The sequence below is a fragment of the Ascaphus truei genome, chromosome 18 (genome assembly GCF_040206685.1).
Source record: "Ascaphus truei isolate aAscTru1 chromosome 18, aAscTru1.hap1, whole genome shotgun sequence".
Classification (NCBI taxonomy): Eukaryota; Metazoa; Chordata; class Amphibia; order Anura; family Ascaphidae; genus Ascaphus; species Ascaphus truei.
Window position 1 is genome coordinate 3,931,499 of NC_134500.1, and position 17,367 is coordinate 3,948,865.

At 48.1% G+C, this 17,367-nt stretch overlaps 1 long non-coding RNA gene across 1 annotated transcript in view; it reads right to left on the reverse strand.

Moving 5' to 3' along the window:
* The window catches only part of LOC142468744 (uncharacterized), a 142,178-nt gene that overhangs the window by 112,408 nt on the left and 12,403 nt on the right, over positions 1-17,367 (reverse strand). The window contains exon 2 of the long non-coding RNA XR_012788863.1: positions 15,178-15,298. This is a non-coding gene — a long non-coding RNA (uncharacterized LOC142468744). The remainder of the gene's footprint in view (positions 1-15,177; positions 15,299-17,367) is intronic.

Consider the following 17,367-nt stretch of genomic DNA (forward strand, 5'->3'; position numbering starts at 1 on the left):
GTTTATTGTTTTAAGTTCTAGTTTCCCAGGGAAGCAGCAATACAATGAGTGAACACACACACACACACACACACACACACACACACACACACACACACACACACACACACACACACACACACACACACACACACACACACACACACACACACACACACACACACACAAACACACACACACACACACACTGTTATACACTGCATCAGCGGGTTATTTATAACTCCCCAGAAAAGGAAGGCTGGCTATATTTGCTCAGGCGCTATATTTAGCAATTGGTGGATTTAGAGGCAGTTTTTAGTATCTATCTAGAGCAGCGGTGCGCAAACTGGGGGCGGGAGTTTTGTGTGGGGGGGCGCTGGCCGTTGCAGAGGCCCCGCGCACTTCCCAAAAGCATTTAATTCAATGCCGGAGGATCGCGCGAGGCCTCTGCAACAAGGACACTTACCTTGTTTCAGACGCGTATCCATGGCAACGCGGCGTCAAATTACGCCGCGGGGTCATGTGACGTGACGTTGCCGTGACGTCACGCGACCCCGGAGAGTCATTTGACGCAAGTGGGAGGTAGGAGAGGGGGCGCGAGACTGGGGGAGGCCTGGCAGGGGGGCGCAGCTTAAAAAGTTTGCGCTCCCCTGATCTAGAGTTTAAGACATTAGATGGCAATATACAGGTTAAACAGGAGTGATCACGTCACAGAACATACAGTATCTAGCATGAGACGGTGATTTTAAAGTTGGGGTGATATTTTGCAGTCAAATTCTCAGTTATTTTGGTCTGAGAAAAGTAAATTCTCTATGCGTTGTGATAAATGTTATTAATTATGATTTTTAATTTCCACATTGTTACCTTACTGAGATATACCTGGGTGAGCAATGCATTGGGGAGGAGAAATTTTACATCTCCGCTATTTTCACTACATTTTTACAAAAATAGGTCGCATATTCAATGTAACCTGCACGTTCGTCATGAGACCTTCCGGTGTATTTATTTTGCAAACTCTGCCTTTTCTTCGCAGCGTTTGCTAAACAGGGCAACTTGTTCGCGCAGCTCTAAATATAAATAAAAAATAATAATTTCAAGCGTCACTCACATTATATTTTATAGATGGCGGTAAAAGTGCAGTGAATCTAAAGCTACGCTTATAGTGCAGGCGACGCGACGCTCAGGCGACGGTCGCTGGAAAATCAAATAGAGGTGACTTCCAGCGATCGCGACCAAGCCGTCGCTCTGTTGCGCCGTCGCGCTTACTATAAGCGCACGCGATGGCGACAATGCATTTGTTTTGACGCAAAGTCGCGTCGCTGGCACTATAAGCGCAGCCGTAGGGTTATATGCATAAAAGCCAACTCAGATCATTTTTGTTTCTTTAACCCTGTTCTGGCTCAAGCACACGGTGGCAAGCGGTAGAGTCAGGCAGTTTCCTCACTCCCAGCAGATGCACACAGAGTACGTCTTTTCTGTTGTGCTTTTATTGCAAAACAACAACAATAACAAAAGGGGGGGACTGGGCAGCTGGCAAAAGTGAGGGAGAGGTAAATTATGCTAATTCTACCAGGAGATGGGACCATCGCTGCGCCTGAAGGCTGCTGGTTCCAAAAGAAAGACATGCTTTCCTGTCCAAGCAGGAACAAGTAGTGCATTAACCATTAAAGCTGCAGTTCAGTTTTTTTTTTTTTTTTTTTAATTTTTTTATTTCAATAGTTTCATGTGTGCAATCTCTAATTACCTAAAGAACTGTATAGCTGCAGGTCAATTCGTTCTCCATGTATTGATCGGCAACATTTGGTGACATAATTAGAGATGGCATATGTTTTTCTTCTGCTTCTGTCTCTCAGTGGAAGCTCATGAATATTCATGAGCACTCCTGCACTGACAAGTGCTAGAGGGAGGGCAGGGCTGACAAAGGGGTGTGCCAGGGCTTGTGACAGGACATGAAGGGGCAGTGCCTTAGCAAATGGTTGTTAAAATAAAATACAAGAAAATTGGTCTTTCAAAGTTGTTTTTTTTAAAACAGAAAATGCTAAAAGTATTTTTTCTTACTACAGAACTGATTTATTAAAAAAAAACACACATGCAGGATATTGACTGAACTGCAGCTTTAAAGCAACTAGCAGGGGATAGCAGGGGATAGCAGGGGATAGCAGGGGATAGCAGGGGATAGCGGGGGATAGCGGGGGATAGCGGGGGATAGCGGGGGATAGCAGGGGATAGCGGGGGATAGCGGGGGATAGCGGGGGATAGCGGGGGATAGCGGGGGATAGCGGGGGATAGCGGGGGATAGCGGGGGATAGCAGGGGATAGCAGGGGATAGCGGGGGATAGCAGGGCAGGAGAGCCAAACCATCTCAGGTTTGAGCAGAGGGAGGTTACCGAGGCAACAGGCTGGGAAGCCAAGGGAAAGCAACAATGTTGCAATGTTACAGAGAGGAGCCTGGGAGCCTCAGAACAGGGAACACGTGCACTCTGGTTCCAGGACAGACGCTGTGGTTGCCGGAGGGGCTGCAGCATCACATTGTCGCGGCTCTTCGTGCAAATGACGATCACGTTTCAGATCGCCTTCTGCGCTGCATAGGATCACGCCTGGAAACTGAGCACAACAAGGGCATAACATAGCGGCCTCAGCAGGAGAGGCCGACTACTGACCTCAAGGGCCACAAACAGGTCAGGTTTTAAGGATATCCCTGCTTCAGCACAGGTGGCTCAATCAGTGCTGAAACAGGGATATCCTTAAAACCTGACCTGTTTGTGGCCCTTGAGGACAGGTGTTGATCACCCTTGCCGCACATGATTGGAGCCCTGGAGGGCCAGACCTCATGGCGGTCTGTAGTGCCCACGTCCCAGGTCAGTAAACCTGCTGCTGTTTTAGCGCCATTTCCCCCCAGATTGTGAGTTGGAAACGTTGATAAATAATCCCTTAGTGATATTCTCACATCCAATGTTTTAATGGGCCTTTAATATATATGGGACTTGTATATGGGACTGTCCCTTTTTCCAGTGAATTGTCCCATTGTCCCTGAAAGAGCTGTTGGGATGCATATTTGTCCTGTATGTGCCGGGCCTCTTATGGCTCTGTGAGTCCCACTCCACCTGCCCCCTCCCCCCTCCCCCGTGTGCCAGATGTTGGCTCCGCCCACAAGTCGGGTCCTATTTACCCGTGGGATCGGCATGGCCATCCTGGCTGCACCAGGCTCCTCACCGGCTGGGGGCGCTATAAGGATCATCACTGAGCACCTGTCCTGATGCCTCCCTATACCATCGCGGAGATCTCAGGGACTCCTGTTCTACCAAACAGGTGTGCACCGCACCAGAATACACCGGTAGCTGCATGATCTCGCTTAGGGCGGGGGCAAAGGTGCTACACAAAGTACAAACAATTTGGATAAGTGGAACAGGATAATAATATCAGGCAGAGGGAGGCCCTGCCCGGAAGAGCTTACAATCTAAGTGCATACATTTACGGGGACTAATCGGATAACAGGTTGAAAGTGTCTGGTCTGTAATGTGCTTCAGCTGCTCCCACATCTCTCCTTTCCCCCATAACAGCTGAAGGACCCAGCAATTACTTAACCCCTCCACTGCCAGACAGTCCTGCAATACAAAGCAATGCGCTGCAGGTTCCTCTGGGAGCGGGGCGGGGAAACCTCAACTCGGCAGTGGATATTCAGAGTTGAGTGCAAATAGCCGCACGGCTATTCGCACTCAGTAGAAAATAAAATGGAAAAAAATAAACATCCCAGCCAGGAATCGAACCCTGGTCCACTCTGCTAATGGCCTGGAGCATAACCACTGAGCTATAAGACTTTATGATGCTTTTCTAGTGAATAAAGGCATAGAAGCCTACTGACATTACAGTGTTAATAGCCGCTCGGCTATTCACACTCAGTAGGAAATAAAATGGAAAAAAAAAAGACAGAACACTCCCCTATTGACATTCTACACCCCCTGCATCTGTAATCAGCGCGGCTTTAGGCTGAGTCCCCAGTCAGCACTGTAACACGCGCCCGGCGGGGGGGCGGCGCATGCACAGCGCTAGTCCGCGATCTGCGGTCTGAGGGGAGAGAGAAAGTTTGTGACGGGAGGGGGTGTGGCAGGAGGTTTGCGGGGGCGTGGCCATGACGTCCCGCGGCTGGTTCGCCCTCATTGGCTGAACCGCCGGCGGCGGCGTGGCCACGCCTCCGTCACAAATGCCAATCTCAAACTCTCAAAGCCTGAGATGGAGTGTGGCGTGCTGGCACACGAGCGCTGCGCCCTGCTCGGCCGTGCAATTTGTGGCTAGGGGCACGCTCATCTGGGGGCGCGGCCACAACGGCACTGAGCTGGTTCGCCCTCATTAGGTGAACCGCTTACGTGACGCGCTTGGAGGCGGCAAATTCAATTTTGCTTGCTCTGCAAGCGTCTCAAGCCCCGATGCTCAGGTTCCTGCTAGCGTGCGGAGGCGCGCTGAGGCTCAGGGAAAGCGGGTGCTTTCCCTGGCCTTAGACAGCGCGCTGTCCGTGGGTGCGTCGGGGGCGTGTCGGCGGGCGGGCCAGTGACGTCAAGGAGCTGGTTCGCCCTCATTCGGCGAACCGCTCACGTGACCGGACCTGCGCGCCAGCAAGCGGGGAAATGTAAAATTTCCCTAAGACCTACACTTCCGCAAGCGCGCAGAAGCGTAGGCGAGCCCCTACTGAAGCCGCTCTCATTGCGGCTGTAGGGGCTCAGTGCCGAGCGGAAGCGCGCCTCCGCCCGCAAGCACTAAACATGGACGCGGCCTTATGCATAATGATGTATACCAATTATAAACTGGGTTACGATATATGTGCTGTACACCACTGATCTTAATCAGGGCCGCCAACAGCGGGGGAGAAAGGGTACTGGCGTCCCTGGCCCCGGGCGCCAGGGGGACCCGGCCGCCCGGGCCCCCCGCGCGGCCGGGCGCCTGTTAATTAAAAAAAATAAGAAATCACTGCAAAACAAATCGCGTTGTCTACCTGTGGTAGCGCCGGAAGTAGTCTGGGTTAAGCTTCCGGCACGCCGGCGTCAGAGGGAGCCCCGTTTCGCGTGGGAGCTGCATCGTGAGACAGGTGCTTCATGGCCGGTGTCAACTGCTCTGACCCCCCCATCGGGCCAGCATCAGCCCCACCCCCGCAGCACACTGGTGCGCGTGTGAGCAGTGGCGTGATGCCTGCAGCGAGGCTGGCGGCAACTGCTGGGACCAGCCACCAGGACCCCCGCTGCACCGCCACACCCCCCCCCCCTCTGCACCGCCACCCCTCCCCCCGCATGACAGGGCTGTCCCGTCACCCCCCGCAGCCGCTAGACAACCCACGCAGCCGCGGGAAACCCCCGTGGGTTATTTTTTTAATATTTATTTTAAACACCCCCAAAAATCAGACTTATGAGCAGGGGGAGGGGGCCATTAGTCAGAGTGGACCAGGGTTCGATTCCTGGCTGGGATGTTTATTTTTTTCCATTTTATTTTCTACTGAGTGCGAATAGCCGTGCGGCTATTTGCACTCAACTGTGAATATCCACTGCCCCTCAACTCCTCCACTTGCAATATCGCTAGAGATATAAATCAAGCTGCATTTGTACAAACTGCGTTAGCTGCTGCGTGTTATCGCATGGAAGAACGCGCGGCGCAGGGAAGAACACGCGGCGCAGGGAAGAACGCGCGGCGCAGGGAAGAACGCGCGGCGCAGGGAAGAACACGCGGCGCAGGGAAGCATTGCACGCGCCATTTAAGAACTGATTTCTTATCTTGCGGAGAAAGAGAGATGATGAATGCTCCAATTATAACTTCCAAGTCTGCTCCATACTTTATTTAGATTCCTGCTGATGACAGTTTTTTTGCCAACATGTGTTCCTCACAACATCGCCACCGTTACCCAGCATTTACAGCGGCGATTAATGGTCCATGACTCCTATCCTTGAAACGCTTCATCATAATGCAGTGTTAACTACATCCCTCTTACACGTCCAAAGGCTTCTCTCCAGCAGAGAAGTCACTCCTACAGAGGCGTCCCCGTGTCAATGTTACTGCGGATAGGAGGGCAGTAACATTATCCTCTGGCACTGAAAGGGTTAATATAAACCTATTTTCTTCTAGAGGTGTCCACAGAATAGAGACACTTAATACTGTATAACTCCAGTCCTCAAGGATCACCACCAGGTTTTAAGGATATCCCTGCTTCAGCACAGGTGGCTCAATCAGTGGCTCAGTCGTTGACTGCACCACCTGTGCTGACGCAGGGATATCCTGAAAACCTGACCTGTTGGTAGCCCTTCAGGACTGGAGTTGGCCGCCGCTGGTGTAATGCTACAGCACAGCCATCTTTATTTCCGGGAGTGGCGGTGCTGTGAGCTGCCTCTGAGCATCAGGTCACTGACACGGCGCATTGACTGCAGGAACTACAGATACTTGGTAAGTGGAGACCTGTTTCTTCCAAGCAGCCGCCGGACGTGTGTTCTCTGCGGTTTAGATTTCAGATCAAAACAAAGAGAGATAGTAAGTGAAAGTGATGAGCGAGGGACGGCGGATCCGCAGCGAACGCGCTGGACACGTGCCAGACTCCAGTCAATATTTGGCTTGTCACGACCTCCCATCTCGCATGTCGATTTTATTAAAAGCTCAGTTTATTTCAGATGCATAACTTCTTTTTGTCCCCTTTTGGATAAGGACTGCCAGGTTGGAAGTCTTTAAACCATTCCATGCCAGAGGGGCCTGTTATACTCCTCTGGCATCATAAAAGGTATATATCACAAGAGACAAAATTTCCCAATGCTATATCCAATATGACAAAAAATATACAGTTAAATACTTAACTGTATGTCTTCAGGCCGGCCTTAGGGGGAGGCGGGCAAGGGGGTTGCCTGGCGCACCGCGTGTTCATTGGGCCCCGCGTGTTCATTGGGCCCCGTGCTCCTTCCTCTCCCTCCTGTTGGCGCCGGGATACAAATTCCACCCGACAGTAGAGGGGAGAGCTGGAGAAGGGTGCTGGGGAAGCGCCGGCGCAGGACCTCGCCGCTGCTCACCCCGAAGTAGGGACGGGGGAGGTGTGTGTAGCTGGGGGAAGGTGGAGGTCTTGCCTTGTGCGGATCGGCCTTTTGCAGTGTCTGTTGTCATGGTGACGTGAAACGCAACCTCGTAACGCCATGCCGCCATGGCGATGCATTGCCATGACAACGCGACATCATTACGCCGTGATGTCATGAGCGGCGATAATCCCACATTGCTCAGCAGTGGGAATAGCGAGGACGACAGTCAGCAATATCTTCAATATGGCGGCCACGCTTATTTGAATTTCGCTGAATAATTGTACCGCCGTCTGTTAAATTTACATCCATGTAACATTGATGAAAAATCCAGACTTGATGCCAGAAATTGTTAGCAGTTACAGTTGTTCCTGTTACTATGGCAACTGCCTCTTTGTGTATCATTTTATACAAGTCTTTGCTGATAACTGTTTTTTTTTTTTTATATATATAAAACATGCTTATGTAGCTAATGGGTCATTGTTTTGTTTTAATTATACCTGGAAGGATATTTACATTGAAAGCAGAATTGTATGAGGCATACTACCAACAAGTGGAATGTAAAACTGCAAACCATGCTGTTTGTTTTATGTCTTTGTCGGTACACAGGGTGAGTGTGCGACTCTGTACACATTGGAAACAAGGCTGTGAATCCCTTGGTGCCAAAGACAGAATTCCCAGGAGGAGAATGGGCATACAGCTAGGGCCCTGTTGGTGATATCAGTAGAAAGTGCATATGTTTCTCCCATATTGATGGATTTTAATGATGTTTCATTTACTGATTGGAAAGGTGGCTGCCAGTTGCTATATTTTAATCATCATCAGGGATTAGTCATTATTTAAGTGTGATACTGGCCCATTATCTGTGGAATCAGCAATCTCCCAATGTATAACTGACATAGACATACAGGAATAACCTGACTTCCACACTAGCCAGTCCCTAGTAACTCGAACATATTTCGCTGAAAAATAAAAATGGTTTGCTTTTTTTCTCTTAAAAAAAAAAACACACACCTCAGCCCGATGCAGCTCCGTGGGACAGGAAGGGACTTGCCATTGTCCACCGAATACTATTGAAAAGAATTTCCACGGTTGGCCGAGAGGCTGCCCTCAATGATGAATATAGCAACGTGATGGGAACACCGGGGGGTTAAAGTCATCTTAAAGCCGAAATGTCCGGTGTTGGAGCCTCATATATAGGACCCTGCGTGTTCAGTTTTTGATCAAGGTTTCCATCCATTGCAGCTCCTTTAATTACTGGAATTGGTAGAACGAAGTTCAAGCAAAATAACTTTTCCTCCGTGCTAATGAAACTTTAATACCTTGTGAGCAGCGAGCGAGTGTCAGGGATGGAGGAGAGAGGAGAGGAGAGGAGAGAGGAGAGGAGCTGGACGATTGTTTTGAAAGCTATTCTAATTTTGTGCATATTTATTTTTAGATCATATCCAGCCTTCCTGCGTTGTGGATGAAGGTGCATAGTACACGGGATCGTTATCTGATGGAAATGGCTCCTTTATGAGCCGGTTTCTTGGACACTGTGTAACACAAAGTATGATACACTTAGTCTGAAGCGTTAACCCTTTCATGGTTGTGATATGTTTTACATGTATCCCTGAGATTGTACAAGCCTTGTAGATACATTATCAAGCTTTAGGCTGAGTCCATAGAAGGACAAGCAGCGCTGAGCCGTGCGGACGCTCCGCGCTGAGCCCCTGCATCCTCCATGAGGATGCCTTGAGAGGGGGCTTACGCGAGCGTCCGCAGGCGTGCTGAGGCGCTGGATTTTTCAGCTGACAGCCAAACTGTTTTTCAGAGCGCTGTCGACTGAAAACATCCAATCAGCGCGGAGCAGCGTCAACGTCACGGCGCCGTGACGTCGGCGCCGTGACGTTGATGTCGGTGCGTCGCGGGTGATTGGCCCAGCGACGTCACTGCCCCGACTCCCTCAGTCTCCCCCCGCCTCCCGATCGCGCCCGCTGGCTCGCCTGCATGGGCATGAAATTGCGCAGATTTCAGCAGGCGAGCCTCAGCGTCAGCGCGCCTCAGCCCTGCTACCCCCTCTATGGCCCCAGCCTTAACTGTGATGAGGAGCAGCTCAGTGAGTAAAGGCGCTCGCTAAAAACAAGGACGCTGACTTCCCAGTGTCAGCTCCTTATGAACTTGGATAAGTCACTTTATCTCCCCCTGCCTCATGCACCAAATACATAGATTGTAAGCTCTAAGGACTTGTGCCTGCAAATACATTCTATGTACAGTGGTGCACACACTGTTAGCGCCATAGAAGAAAAAAATATTAATGGAGGTACTGCTGCACTTACAGGGTTGGTTACGATCAGAGAGAGAATCTTATATTCCTTCACATCCTCTCATTTCGTGGCCTAAGTGGAAAATGAAGCGGTTGTGGGGTTAGGCTTCTGAAGTGGGAAATGTTTCAACACTACTGCAGTTCTAGATTTAAAAATGTATAAATCTACAAAAAAGAAAAGAAAGCCCTGCTTGTAATAGCTAAATGTATTACTCGGGTATTCGCTCGTAGGCCTCTGATGAAGCGGAGAGCAGATCTGCGAAACGCGTAGGGTGTGGCTAAAGGGGAAGGCAGGACCCAGTTGGAGACATCTCCATGATGACGTGACATCAGCACCAAACACCCGGAAGTTTTCAGAGCGGGAGAAGGTGATAGAGGAATCACGGAAACATTTGCCTATTGAAGAAGCGTCCACTCTACTGATCTCACTTGGGAGTGAGATAAATTACTTTGCTTTTAACTGTATTAATACCATTTATTTGCACCGTAGAGTGTTGTGTTTGTGATCTTCTAACCCACTGCAGTTTAATGTATTACTCTGGTAATCTCCACGTAAACAGAAAGAGCCGGATCAATTTGAAGGGGCATTAAAAATGGCAGTTTACTCTGCCACTTAACAACATTTGCACTGCTAGTTTAATGGAGCTTCCCCCTTAACAATTTGCAGCGAAGAGGTCTTGTAATGTAAGCACCATGCGCCTAACCCCTGTGCTGCAAGAGGGGCCTGTTCAGGACAGAAATAAAAGTGCAGATTTTGTAGAAAGGAACACTCGTTCCGGACAAAGAAATGTACCCCTGGGGATCTTTCAAAATTGGGAATTGAAAAAAAAGCAATTAATTGAATTTCATGGCCTGACTTTATTTTAATTATGCAGCCAGAAAATTATTATGTTCTAAATTGCTTCTGCACAGTATTGAATTTTCTCTTGTAACGATATAGGGCAATTGTGCTTTAGGTGACCTCACCATGCAGCCCCATCCCAGGACATATCATGTAATATAATGTATAGCAGGGTTTGTCAGGGTATAGCAGGGTTTGTCAGGGGGGTATAGCAGGGTTTGTCAGGGGGGTATAGCAGGGTTTGTCAGGGGGGTATAGCAGGGTTTGTCAGGGGGGTATAGCAGGGTTTGTCAGGGGGTATAGCAGGGTTTGTCAGGGGGGTATAGCAGGGTTTGTCAGGGGGACGCTGCCGGATTGCTATTGAAGTAGGCGCAGGAAATTGCCTTTTTCAATGAAATACAGGTCATCTAACTTTTAGCCCCTGTATTCGAAGCTGGCTGAATGTAGCTGTATTAGACTAAAGCCATACAGCCTTCGCCCAAGGCTGTGACATCACCCGCGTGATGCGGGTGCGTTTTGTGTCCATGTTGGACGCACCGTGGGGGGCGTGCCTAGGGGCGTCACAGAGCGAACCGCTCACATGACCTGCCATATCGCACCAAATTTCAACTGATTTTTTGCGCAAAGCGCGCCCCCTCCTGCTTGCGCTTACACGCGTCCGTGCTGTCTATGGGCGCGATTAATGCCTTTAGGCTATGTGATCGCGCCCCTCGCGGAGCTGCGGCAGTATGGACCTGCCCTTAGCCTGAAAGTGGCCTCCATGTTTAGTTTAGCCATGAGGGCTCCCTTGCCACGTCTGCCTATTTGCACTCAGCATGTGTTTTCATTAACAGAGGTGTTTACTTTGTTTCCCCTTAGGGTAGGATAGGTGTTGTGTCAGCCTGGATTTACCTGGTGTTGTCTTGGGTACAACACTCACAGGTGAAATGACTAGTTCGGCAAATGGTCTGGCCTTGTGTTACTTGTTGCTTTTCCCATGTGTTGCTGCAGACTTTAAATTGTGGTGATACTTTGGGTATCTTGAAACACCCAGCAAAACCTTCTCTTAGGAAGGCTATGTTTTATGTCTTTGGTGGGGTACTTTTTCCAGACTCTCAAGTTATCTAGCGTAACTGGGGTTGTTGCCCTTATTAATTGCACCATGGGCCCCTTCACAGTGGTGACTAAATCTGCAGCCCTTGTACATTGCCCCTCGTTAAACACCTAGAACGTCCTTTTTCGCTGCTTAGACTGTGGTTGTGCCTCTGGCTCTCCACCTGGACCCTTTGGGTCGGAGCTGCATTTTTCTGGGATCACAGCGTAAACCATAGGTCAGTATCCTTTGTTCCAACATGTAACACCTTGCTACACTGCCCTTTATGCCCCAAATGTGTAATGGATGGGTAACTCCTCTTGCTTGTATGCATGCTGTTCTTATTTGGCTTCCTTTCCCCCTTTGCTTGTGCCTTTTCTCTCACTTTTTGACCCCCAGTTAGCTTGAACATTGTCAACATACTTCCCACTGAAGCAGTCTTCTGGAGGAAAAAACGGAGAACGGCGATTAAGGGCGTCATTTTTTTCCGGTTTGCTGGTTGTGCTCCGTTGTTTCCTCCAGAAGACGGCTTGATCTACTCACTCCCTGGATGCTGCACGCCCTGGCTTTGCTGGTCACAGAGAGGGTGTACAACAAGTACTAGGCATCAGACTTTATATATGCTGTTCCTCCTATTGTTGTATTCTGGGTACTGCCTAATGGAGGCTGTTATTGTGCTGCAGTATGTGAGGATCCTTAGTACCTCACTAGGCGCTTATTCCTCCCCAGTATACATATATGGATGTATATTCTGGGCACTAGAGGGTAATTCGGACTTAACGTTTTCCTGAGTGAATAGGGAGTGTGAGCACCATTTGACACTGGACTTTGATCCTGTACTTCCCATTCAGTATGGCTTTTTTCCCCTTTGCTCGGAAGATGGGAACATGGGTTTGGGTAACCCCTGTTTTACCTTGCAGTGACTGAGCGGTTTCTCTTGTCCCTTCGTTACTACCTTGCAATATCCTGACGCCACGGTTAATTGTCTGGAGCTGTTTTTTCATTGCCCTGTACAAGGGGGTTTCTCTCTATCTGAAGCCTCCTCCGACTCTGACCTGCAGCTATTGTCAGCGCTCTGTTTGACGCTCTCCGAAGTTAAGGGTAATTAAATGGCACCCTCACCTGTCCCAGGTAGCCGCTGACCCTTTGTTTCCTGTTTATCGCCTTGCACCAGTTCCTGCTGCACTACCTGGTCTGTCTTAGCTCTCCCGGGTTCTCTGCTGATCGATGTTCTGTTTGATACTTGAGTCCTGCTGGTTGCATTTTCTGTGCTCCTGCTTGGGCCCTAGAACTAGCCTGATACCGCCATTGGGTTGTCCCTGTGGCTGGTAGCGGTTTTTGGTAGTGGTGGTATGCAGGTCCATTTGTGAGGGTAGTGGTGGCCAGGACTGAAAACCTAGCTGAGACGGTAACAGAGCCAAGGGCAGCCCTACGGGTGCTTGGACCCATTATAGTGCTCAGTTTGCTGGGTGAGGTAACCAAGCCTTGTATCTGAGTGTAGAAGGAAGTGGTGCTGGGGCTGTCCCTTGTAAGCTGGGTCAGTGTTTGCCGGGCGTGGTTTGTTTGAATCTGCCACCCCATGGCCTACCCTTCTGCCTCTTAACCCCTTCAACTCTTTCCTCATCCCCCCCCTTGCTGCCCCCTCATGCTTTGAGCTGAAAGACCCCTGGCTGAGCAGCATGTAGCTTGGTTCCCTTTGTTACCTTTCTCACTTGGTTCCCCCGAGCAGTATAAACATGGCACCACCCAGCCTATCATTTCCCTGGTGTCTGCAGACACTTTGAGCACTGCCCTTGTGGGGCCTCTGCCCTGTCTGTGTATTGACCTGTGTGTGTCCCTCCTCTTACTATAAACCCCCTCGGTATGTCATACCCCCAGCCCGGAAATCTATAGATGAAATGGTTAGATTAACAATAAAGTAAGTCAGTATAAGAGACTACTGAGTCTATAAGAGCTACTTACATTAGTAAAGCAACAACTGTTTTGAATATGTTTAAATCCTTTAAATAATTAGAAGCTATGGATGTTGAAACAGAGCAAATAATGATAATTAATCAATTTACAGTTGGTTAAACAGAGATTATTGGAGGCAAACTGACTAATTGCTTAACTTCCAGTTGAGTGAACATGGACTGCTGTAAGCACGGATGTGCCCAAGGTCATAGAGACGGCTGGTGGGAAACTAAGGTTCAGATGTGAGGGATTTGTGCTTTTCATATTCTACCCATCACTACATCAACCAATTATTCTGTACAGTCTGCAGCTCAGGCATCAACACATTACTGTAGATTGCAAGCTCCCCAGTACATAAAGATACTAAAAATGATTTATTCCTCACATAATCAGGGAAGCCCAGTTCGGGTCAGTTCAGTGACCACATCATGGTGTTTCAGGGACACTAATGAAGGCCGCAGTGTAGAATAGTGGCCTCGCACGTACAGGTGGGCACACCTCACCTGATCTATTCGCTTTTCGGAAGTGCCTAAACCTTCTTGTAAGAATCTGTGACCTGACAACCCTTTGGCGAGAAGGCTATTTGCTGATTCCCCAAAGATGTGTAATCCTCTATTTTTGGGGGGTGAATATTGGCGTAATTCAACAATTTTCACCAACATTTGTTAACTTTCACAAATGAATTGTCCATTCGGATATTGGGGCGCCTTTAGTAAGATGGTTTCTGAAAAACTTTCCCTTTTTTTGCCAACTGCAAAAGTCCGCAAATTTGGGTGAAGGTTTTGTCCGTCTGTTGCCGCCATTATCCCCTCCGCAGAAAAATAACCGCACTGTTACTGTCATTGCAAGCAAAGAGCGTTCCGGTCATCTGGTCACCGGCATTAGCAGTCATTAGAATCTAGTTTTCATGCACTCCGCGCCTCTTTGTCAGGCGCGCGGGGAAGGGTGATTGGCAGCTGTTGAACAGTAATCAGTCTGTTTTGCACTGCAATATACATTATTGGACAATATACATATATATTTATATAGTATATATATTTATATTTATTTACTTATTTATTTTTCATTCTGCCAGTAACCCAAAACCAAGGTACTTTACTCAAAACCAGAACATAAAGCTATATCTGGAAAGAATGTATAAATGTATAAGCAAAACCAAAACACGGGGTCGAATGAACACTGCTAAATAACATAACATGTTAATATTCAGACTTCTTTTAAGTAGAATTCCTGTTTAATTTCTTAGGCCTCGTTAATTACTACTCAGGATACTTGCTTTTTGAGAGTGCTTTCCAAATATGGAGACTATTTTCTTGTTATATTCTTCAATCAATGAGTCTGTCTTGAAATGAGTGTGACTTATGTAATGTGACAGAGGTCGGGCCTGGGCAGAGCGGTGCTAAACACTCTGCTTGTGGCAAGAAGCTCTATTGGAGATGCAGCCGCGGTGAGATCTGACCTGCAGGTAACAATTGCATCATTAGCCAAATGCAAAGTGTGGTTTAAAATACCATTTAGTGTTATTTCTCTGCAGGCTTTACAGACATCAACCAAGGACAAAATTGACTGGAGAACTAAGTAATGCAATGTAAAAATCAGAGCCCACAAATGGCTAGCACTGTCTCCTGAATAAGGTAGAACAATAAGTAGGGGCACAGTGAATCATTACCATAAATTGCCGACAATCGGCTATTGCAGCCCTAGGCACAGCAAGATTGGAGTGGGACCGTTGGTTGTGGACATCCAGCCGCAACCAACTCCACACTGGCGTTTAGCCGCAGGGAGAACCGCAGCCGCTCTGCCTCCGGACGCTTCGACGAGAAGGTAGGTTTAGGGTAAGGGGTTAGTTTTATTTTTAGGGTAGGGCGTTAACTGTTGGTGTTCTAGTGGTTAGAGTAAGGGGCTTTAAGGTAAGGGGTTAAGGTTTCTAGGGTAAGGGGTAGCGTTAGTATTAGGGGTTAACATTAAGGGATTTTAGGGTAAGTTAGTCACTTACCTGGTTAGTCATTTATCTTAGCGGCGAAGCAGCCGGCAGTGGAGTGTCCTGGCGGTAGGGTGAGTCGCGGTCAAGCGCCGGTGGTCATTTGGTCTCAGCGCAAGGGTTGCGACCAAATATCCTAGACCGCAGCAAGATACAGTTATTTGCAGGTCACAAGGATGGGTCTTTAAAGAAGTAATCCTCCCTAACTAACCTCCACTTTTACAGGAGAGGAACCGCACTAGTTTCAGCTCCAGGGGCCTCCCGGCTCCAGAGATAAATACAGGTGAAGTTACAGGTATTATTCCTGGGTTTTAAAGGGGATTTAAATGGCCGTCCAATAGGAAGCCTCAACCGATGATGCTGCAGCCAGTAATTTGGCAGCCATTTTGTTCCCCCCCCCAAGGGAGATATAAACCTGGTAACTTTACCAGTAACTAACCTCCGAACTAAGGGGTCACCTGGAGCTGACAATAGTGGTGATTGGTTGGGGGACCCCCAATTCCCACCCTGTACAGAAAATTGGGTTTAAAATAAACAGTAGGAGGAACTGCTCCGTTAAGCAGTACCACTTAACAAATGTATTATTTTACCTGCACTGTTCCCTACCTCCCAAGCCACTCCTCTCACACAGCCCTGCAACCCAACAAGGGGGGTAATACTGCAAATGTATTCAAAATGCCTGTGTCTCTCCCCACAGGGATAAGGGGGTGAGAGTAATGCTATGTCTGAGCTGTATCAGCCATGTAACAGGGTTCCCCTGAGTCATCGTGGGTAAATGTAAAGTGTCAGCTCTGCAGCGCACTAATGGCTGCAACCCTGTAATTGTGTTAGAACGGTCTGTATGTGCCCCGCTAGGTATAAGGGGACCACATGTATATGTCATGTAACAGAGTTCCCCTCAGTCATATGGGGTAAATGTGAAGTGTCAGCTCTGCAGCCCACTGCTGGCTGCAAGCCTGTAAATGTGTTAGAATTGTCTGTGTGTGTCCCGCTAAGCATAAGAGAACCGCATCATTATGCTGAGTTACATTGTATCAGTTATGTATCGTGTGTGCGCATTGCAATAGTGTTTCACTGTTAACCGCAAGAAAGGAAAAAGGTTTAAACCAGCAGCCTTTTGCGTAGCGCATAAGCAGTGAGGTAACTTTGGCTGGGAACGTCCTAGAGCGCTGAGTGTTTGAGGTGAGCGCTGCTGGGGTGAAACCATTAAAAAGGTTATCACGCAATTTTATAAAGCCTTATAAAAATTGATGAATTAAAGTTACCCCAGTTTAACTGTTTTAACATTATAGATATAAGGGGATTTTTCATTCAGGCCAGAACAGGAGCTAACACTTAAAGTGTGAGTACTAGGCTTTAAAATGCATGGCAGGAAATCCCAGTGAGTAAGCAATGCATAATTAGACTCAGGTTTCTAAAGCCACCCTGCTGATTCGATTCCCCTGTGTTTGGTAGTTCAAAGAAACTGACACTGTCAAGTGTTGAGTGGGGAGGGAGAGAGGTAAATAGTTGTCCCTGACATATGTCCAGGTGTCAGGGCAAAGGCAGACAACCTGCCACCATCGAGGTGGGCTTGGCTAAGTATGCTAAGCGGCTTAAGGGCGAAGTTCGCACATGCTCGCAGCATACCTTGAAGTCTACAAAAAGTATGTGCGTTTAAGCAACACTCCACTAGAGATAAAGTATATCAGTAGATAAATAGATGATCAGGTGCGCGGAACCAGAGAAGGACCCCTGGCCCCCTCAGAGTAATAACTAAATAGATATGATGGTTCCCAGCACTCAAAAAATGAAAAAATGAGTCAAATACATCAATAGAAAACTAACAGTAATGTATTGAAACAATAAATGTATAACAAAAGCCATGAGGACACTAATGTCTGCTCATTTGTAGCTTGTACTGTGTAGATTTGCATTTTCCTGAGATTGAGGATTTACATGCAGATTAATTCATTTATGCCTGTTTAGGGGACCTCATTTGTAAGGTTTACATATTTGTGTGCTTTACTTGGAGATATTAATCCTGGTAGTTGACAGTACACCAGGGTTAGTTGACTATAGATTACAGCATGTATTATTTGACTTCTGTCTTCTTGCTGATTTTTTGAGGGATGTTTAGGTGGAGGGATATTATAAAGGTAAGTACCACAGACTATTTTAGTTTGTGGGAATGGGCCTGAGGAAGGGGAATCTTTGTCCCCGAAA